Source organism: Cervus elaphus, chromosome X (assembly GCF_910594005.1).
Source record: "Cervus elaphus chromosome X, mCerEla1.1, whole genome shotgun sequence".
NCBI classification, from domain to species: domain Eukaryota; kingdom Metazoa; phylum Chordata; class Mammalia; order Artiodactyla; family Cervidae; genus Cervus; species Cervus elaphus.
The window spans coordinates 53,983,267-53,990,632 of NC_057848.1; positions in this window are offsets into that span (position 1 = coordinate 53,983,267).

Below are 7,366 nucleotides of genomic sequence, written 5' to 3' on the forward strand. Positions count from 1 at the left end.
ATATTTATAATTTTTGTGATTGATTTTGTTTTGTAATTTTATTATTGTATTTTTGAGAGTCTAACTTCTATTCTAGGTTTTTAATCTTTGCTTTTTTTTAAATTAATTTTGTATCTTTAAGAATCTAATCTTCAGTATCCATTTTCACTTAGGGGTGTGATTACTGGCTTATTGGTCTCTGCCCTTTTGACTCTCCCTTTTCTTCCCCAGGTCACCTCTATCCCCTCCTGCTCCCTTCTCTTGTCTACTTAACTCTGTGAATCTCTCTGGGTGTTCCAAGACTGTGGACAACACTTAGGGAATTGATTACTGGCTAGATTGCGCTCTCCTTTTTTGACTCCCCTTCTTCTCCTCCTTGTCTCCTCTATCTCCTTCCTCCCTCTTCTCTTCTCCATGTAGCTCTGTGAATCTCTCTGGGTGTCACTCGTGGTGGAGAATTGTTTCACCATACACAGACTATACTACAAAGCTACAGTCATGAAGACAGTATGGTACTGGCACAAAGACAGAAATATAGACCAATGGAACAAAATAGAAAGCCCAGAGATAAATCCACACACCTATGTACACCTTATCTTTGACAAAGGAGGCAAAAATATAGAATGGAAAAAAGATACTCTCTTTAACAAGTGGTGCTGGGAAATCTGGTCAACCACTTGTAAAAGAATGAAACTAGAACACTTTCAAACACCATACACACACACTCAAAAAAACTCAAAATGGATTAAAGATCTAAATGTAAGACCAGAAACTATAAAACTCCTAGAGGAAAACATAGGCAAAACACTCTCTGACATAAATTGCAAGATCCTCTATGACCTACCTCCCAGAGTAATGGAAATAAAAACAACAATAAACAAAAGGGACCTAATTAAACTTAAATGCTTTTGCACAATGAAGGAAACTATAAGTGAGGTGAAAAGACAGCCTTCAGAACGGGAGGAAAGAATAGCAAACAAAGCAACTGACAAAGAATTAACCTCAAAAATATACAAGCAGCTCATGCAGCTCAATACCAGAAAAATAAACCACCCAATCAAAAAACGGGCCAAAGAACTAAACAGACATTTCTCCAAACAAGACATACAGATGGCTAACAAACACATGAAAAGATGCTCAACATCACTCCTTATCTGAGAAATGCAAATCAAAACTACAATGAGGTAGCATCTCACACTGGTCAGAACGGCTGCCATCAAAATTTCTACAAACAATAAATGCTGGAGAGGGTGTGGAGAAAAGGGAACACTCTTACACTATTGGTGGGAATGCAAACTAGTACAGCCACTATGGAGAACAGTGTGGAGATTCCATAAAAAACTGGAAATAGAACTGCCATACGACCCAGCTTACACACCAAGGGAACCAGAATTGAAAGAGATACATGTACTCAAATGTTCATTGCAGCACTGTTTACAATAGCCAGGATATGGAAGCAACCTAGATGCCCATCGGTAGACGAATGGACAAGAAAGCAGTGGTACATATACACAATGGAATATTACTCAGCTATTAAAAAGAATGCATTTGAATCAGTTCTAATGAGGTGGATGAAACTGGACCCTATTGTGCAGAGTGAAGTAACTCAGAAAGAAAAATGCCAATACAGTATATTAATGCATATATATGGAATTTAGAAAGATGGTAACAACAATCCTATATGCAAGACAGCAAGATCCTATATGCAATACAGGAGAGGATGGGATGTTTTGAGATAATAGCATTGAAACATGTATATTACCATATGTGAAATAGACAACCAGTGCAAGTTGGTTGCATCAAGTGATGCATGAAGCAGGGCACTCAAAGCTGTTGCACTGGGACAACCCAGAGGGATGAGATAGGGAGAGAAGTGGGAAGGGGGTTTAGCATGGGGGACACATGTATATCCGTGGCTGATTCACGTCAATGTACGGCAAAAACCATCACAACATTGTAAAGTAATTAGCCACCAACTGATTTTCTCCAAGATCGAAAAGTAGAAGGACGTGCGCTCATCTTCTCATGCGAGAACTCCAAAATTACAACTCCCTGCTGAGGAACCATAGTCAAGAGATACCTGGACTAACAGGCAAATTTGGCCTTGGAGAACAAAATGAAGCAGGTCAAAGACTAACAGAGTTTCGCCAAGAGAACAGACTGGGCATAGCAAACACCATCTTCCAACAACAAAAGAGAAGACTCTACACATGGACATCACCAGATGGTCAATACCAAAATCAGATTGATTATATTCTTTGAAGCCAAAGATGGAGAAGCTCTATACGGTCAGCAAAAACAAGACCGGGAGCTGACTGTGGCTCAGATCATGTACCCCTTATTGCCAAACTCAGACTTAAATTGAAGAAAATAGCGAAAACCACTAGACCATTCAGGTATGACCTAAATCAAATCCTTTACGATTATACACTGGAAGTGACAGATAGCTTCAAGGGATAAGATCTGATAGAATGCCTTAAGAACTGTGGACAGAGGTTTGTGACATTGTACAGGAGGCCATGATCAAAACCATCTCCAGGAAATAGAAATGCAAAATGGCAAAATGGTTGTCTGAGGAGGCCTTACAAATAGCTGAGAAAAGAAGAAAAGCAAAAGGCAAAGGAAAAAAGTAAAGATATACCTGTTTGAATGCAGAGTTCCAAAGAATAGCAAGGAGAGATAAGAAAGCCTTCTTCAATGACCCTCAAAGCCTTCCTATGGTGTAGGTAATGAAGATAATGGCAAACTCCTTCAAAAGGTCCCATGCACGCACTGCTACACTCAGTAGCCCCAACCCTGCAGCAGGCCACCCCCGACCCACGCCTCCACCTGAAACTCCTGGACACTCACGGGCAAGTCTGGGTCAGTCTCTTGTGGGGTCACTGCTTCTTTCTCCTGGGTCCTGGTGTGCACAAGGTTCTGTTTGTGCCCTCCAGGAGTCTGTTTCCCCAGTACTGTGTAAGTTCTGGCGTCTCTGAGGTGGGGTTAATGGTGACCTCCTCCAAGAGGGCTTATGCCTTATCCAGGTCTACTGCACTCATAGCCGCTGCCTCTGTAGCATTCCACTGCTGACCCATACCTCCTCAGGAGACACTCAAACACAGTTCTGTCTCAGTCTCTGTGGGGTCTCTGGGTCTTGGTGCCCACATGGTATGTTTGAGCCCTCTGAGCATCTCTGATGGGTATGGGGTTTGATTCTAAACATTATTTCACCACCCCCACCATCTTCCTATGGCTTCCTCCAGTAATGCTGAAGAAGCTGAAGATGAATGGTTCTCTGAATACCTACAAGACCTTCTAGAACTAACACCTAAAAAAGATGTTCTTTTCATTATAAAGGATTGGAATGCAAAAGTAGGAAGGCAAGAAATACCTGGAGTAACAGAAAAATTTGGCCTTGGAATACAGAAAGAAGCAGGGCAAAAGCTAATACAGTTTTGCCAAAACACACTGGTCATAGCAAACAACCTCTTCCAACAACACAAGAGAGACTCTACATACGGACATCACCAGATGGTCAATACCAAATTCAGATTGATTATATTTTTTGCAGCCAAGGATGGAGAAGCTCTATACAGTGATCAAAAACAAGACTGGGAGCTGACTGTGGCTCAGATCATGAACCCCTTATTGTCAAAATCAGACTTAAATTGAAGGAAGTAGGGAAAACCACTAGACCATTCAGGTATGACCTAAATAAAATCCCTTACGATTATAGAGTAGAAGTGACAAATAGATTCAAGGGATTATATCTGATAGACGGAGTGCCTGAAGAACTATGGATGGAGGTTTGTGACATTGTACAGGAGGCAGTGATCAAGACCAAGCCCAAGAAAAAGAAATGTAAAAAGGGAAAATGGTTGTCTGAGGAGGTCTTACAAATAGCTGAGAAAATAAAAGAGGTGAAAGGCAAAGGAGAAAAGGAAAGATATACCCAATTGAATGCAGAGTTCCAAAAAAATAGCAAGGAGAGATAAGAAAGCCTTCTTCAGTGATCAATGCAAACAAATAGAGGAAAACAACAGAATGGAAAAGACTAGTGATCTCTTCAAGAAAATTAGAGATACCAAGGGAACATTTCATGCAAAGACAGGCACAATAAAGGACAGAAATGGTATGGGCCTAACAGAAACAAAAGATATTATGAAGAGGTGGCAAGAATACACAGAAGAAGTATACAAAAAAAATCTTCATCACCCAGATAACCACGATGGTGTGATCACTCACCTAGAGCCAGACATCTTGGAATGCAAAGTCAAATGATCCTTAGGAAGCATCACTATGAAGAAAGCTAGTGGAGGTGATGGAATTCCAATTGAGCTATTTCAAATCCTAAAAGATGATGATGTGAAAGTGCTTCACTCAATATACCAGCAAATTTGGAAAACTCAGCAGTGGCCACAGGACTGGAAAAGGTTAGTTTTCATTCCAATCCCAAAGAAAGGCAATGACAAAGAATGCTCAAGCTACTGCGCAATAGCACTCATCTCACACACTAGCAAAGTAATATTCAAAATTCTCCAAGATAGGCTTCAACGGTACATGAACCATGAACTTCCAGATGTTCAACTTGGATTTAGAAAAGGCAGAGGAACCAGAAATCAAATTGCCAACATCCAGGATCATCAAAAAAGCAAGAGAGTTCCAAAAAAACATCTACTTCTGTTTTATTGACTATGCCAAAACCTTTGACTGTGTGGATCACAACAAACTGTGGAAAATTCTGAAAGAGATGGGAATACCAGACCACCTGAACTGCCTCCTGAGAAATCTGTATGAAGGTCAAGAAGCAATAGTTAGAACTGGACATGGAACAACAGACTGGTTCCAAACCTGGAAAGGAGTACATCAAGGCTATATATTGTCACCCTGTTTATTTAACTTATATGCAGTGTATATATGAGAAACACCAGGCTGGATGAAGCACAAGCTGGAATCAAGACTGCTGGGAGAAATATCAATAACCTCACATATGCAGATGACACCACCCTTATGGCAGAAAGTGAGGAAGAACTGAAGAACCTCTTGATGAAAGTGGAAAAGGAGAGTGAAAAAGACTTAAAACTCAATAATCAGAAAACTAAGATCATGGCATCCAGTCCCATCACTTCATGGCAAATAGATGGAGAAACAGTGGAAACAGTGGCAGATTTTATTTTGGGGGCCTCCAAAATCAGTGCAGATGGTGACTGCAGCCATGAAATTAAAAGATGCTTGCTCCTTGGAAGGAAAGTTATGAACAACCTAGACAGCATATTAAAAAGCATAGACATTACTTTGCCAACAAAGGTCCATCTAGTCAAATCTATTGTTTTTCCACTAGTCATGTATGGATATGAGTGTTGGGCTATAAAGATAGTTGAGTGCCAAAGAATTGATGCTTTTGAACTATGGCGTTGGAGAAAACTCTTGAGAGTCCCATGGACTACAATGAGATCGAACCAGTCAATACTAAAGGAAATCAGCCCTGAATATTCATTGGAAGGACTGATGCTGAAGCTGAAACTCCAATACTTTGGCTACCTGATGTGAAGAACTGACTCATTGGAATAAACTCTGATGCTATGAAAGATTGAAGGCAGGAGGAGAAGGAGACGACACAAGATGAGATGGTTGGATGACATCACCAGCTCTATGAACATCAGTTTGAGCACTCTCTGGGAGATTGTGACAACAGGGAAGCTTGGCATGCTGCAGTCCATGGGGTCACAAAATGTTGGATACTACTGACTGAACTGAACTAGCCTCCAATTAAAATAAATTAATTAATTTTTAAAAAATTGGACAGAAGATCCAATTAGACATTTTTGCAAAGAACACATACACATGGCCAACAGTTACATGAAAATATTCTCAGTATTGTTAATCACCCAGGAAATGCAAAGATACAGCACCTCACACCTCTCAGAATGGCTGTTATGAAAAAGACAAGATATAACAGGTTGAGGTGATGATGTGGAGAAAAGGGAGCATTCATACACTGTTGATGGAAATATAAGTTGGTGAAACCACTATGGAAACCAGTATAGAGGTTTCTGGGTATTTATTCAAAGAAAATGAAAATACTAATTCAAAAAGAAATATGCACTCTCATGTTCATTGCAGCATTATTTATATTAGCTAAGATATGGGAACAACCTAAGTGTTTATTGATGGATAAATGGATTAGGAAATTGTGGTATATATAATATTTCATTTTATATATGTATATAAAGCCATAAAAAATAATGAAATGATGCCATTTGCCACAACATGGATGGATATTGAGGACATTATGATAAGTGAAGTAAGCCAGACAAAGACAAGTAGTGTATGATTTCTCTAATATGTGGAATCTAAAATTAAAAAAAAAAAAGAGTCATAGATACAAAGAACAGATTTGTGGTTGTAAGAGGTGGTGGTGAGGGGGTGAGAGAAATGAGTGACCTGTTTTTTTTGTTTTGCTCTGTTTAAGTAAATTGAATATTTGTAATGATTTACAACATAAAAAGAGGAGAGTGAAAAAATTGGCTTAAAGCTCAACATTTAGAGAACTAAGATCGTGTCATCTGGTCCCATCACTTCATGGCAAATATATGGGGAAACAGTAGCAGACTTTATTTTTTTGGTCTCCAAAATCACTGCAGGTGGTGACTGCAGCCATGAAATTAAAACATGCTTGCTCCTCGGAAGAAAAGCTATAACCAACCTAGACAGCATATTAAAAAGCAGAACCATTACTTTGCCAATAAAAGTCCATATAGTCAAGGCTATGGTTTTTCCAGTAGTTATGTATGTATATGACAGTTGGAGTATAAAGAAAAGTGAGTGCCAAAGAATTGATGTTTTTGAACTGTGGTGTTGGAGAAGACTCTTGAAAGTCCCTAGGACTGCAAGGAGATCCAACCAGTCCATCCTAAAGGTGATCAGTCTTGAGTGTTCATTGGAAGGACTGATGTTGAAGCTGAAACTCCAATACTTTGGCCACCTGATGCAGAGAGCTGACTCATTTAAAAAGACCCTGATGTTGGGAAAGATTGAAGGCAGGAGGAGAAGGGGCCGACAGAGGATGAGATGGTTGGATGGCATCACCGACTCAATGGAGATGAGTTTGGGTAAACTCTGCGAGTTGGTGATGGACAGGGAGGCCTGGGGTGCTGCAGTCCATGGGGTTGCAAAGAGTAAGACACAACTTAGCAACTGAACTGAACTGAACATCATAAAAGAATCAGAATCATAAAACAAGATACTATTTTGAGAAATCAGGCAGGGATCATAAAGAACCAAGTGGAAACTTTAGAACTGAAAAAGATAGCCTTTAAAATGAAAAGTTTATAACTAAATTAAACAACATATTTGATAGAATCAAAAACAGTATTAGCAAACTGAAAAATAAATCTAAAGATGT